Consider the following 926-nt stretch of genomic DNA (forward strand, 5'->3'; position numbering starts at 1 on the left):
TCGTTACGCGCAGCCGTTGCCTGGTCAATGGGTAGAGTATAGAGTATATAGAGTCGCCACCCGAGATGCGCGTCGTCGTCTTGCGCACCGTGTGTGTGGTGTCTGGCTTTTTCTCTCCCTCCATCTCTTTCTAGCTCTAAAGCTCTTTAGTGCAGCGGTATTGTGCAGGCGTCCAAGAGACTCTATATATGCTGTATATACGAAGTTCCTGGGAAAAGTCGCGAGTGGAGGCACCTGACGCCAGGACTACGACTCCTTACTAACTTGTAATTTGCACGATGCGAAATGTATATACGTCACTTACCTTGAGTTGATCCGTCGCCTGAATAGTTAACTACTTTATATATAAAGCTTATGCTATGGTTTCAAACGTAATTTTCAGCGAGCTTAGACACGAGCTATATTAATAATCGACGCACACGGGGCGATCGGTAAAGGACTCGTCGATGGTTAGGTAGGGTACAGCTGTATCGGTGGCGGGTATAAACTATCATTACCCGTATGAGCACTGACATCGAAGTTTTCTCGCTTACACGCCTGTAGTAATGTTGTAATACTTGCGTAGTCAAAATTTAATCTTTATTTTTATCGTCCGTCTTTTAACATATACGATGTATTATAACTAGGAGTGTGCGAGTACTCGATTTTTCGAGTATTGCTCGACTCGAACTCGGCTCGTCGAGCTCGAGTCGAGTTCGAGTCAAGTCTGGAATACTCGAGTAATCGAGTTTTTTCGAGTTTTGGATTACTAAAAGATGTAATGACATGTGCCTGGTCATAAGTGCATTCGCAGCGGTATATAAAGTTTTGCATCGAGCTCATGACCCGGTGTTGTTGTATTTGAAAAATTGAATTTTTCAATATTACTGATTTTCCCTTGAAAAGTCGCTGTATAAAAGTATCTGTGTAATCGAACGGGACTATAC

The sequence above is a fragment of the Trichogramma pretiosum genome, unplaced genomic scaffold, assembly GCF_000599845.2.
Source record: "Trichogramma pretiosum strain Unisexual culture from Peru unplaced genomic scaffold, Tpre_2.0 scaffold10, whole genome shotgun sequence".
NCBI classification, from domain to species: Eukaryota; Metazoa; Arthropoda; class Insecta; order Hymenoptera; family Trichogrammatidae; genus Trichogramma; species Trichogramma pretiosum.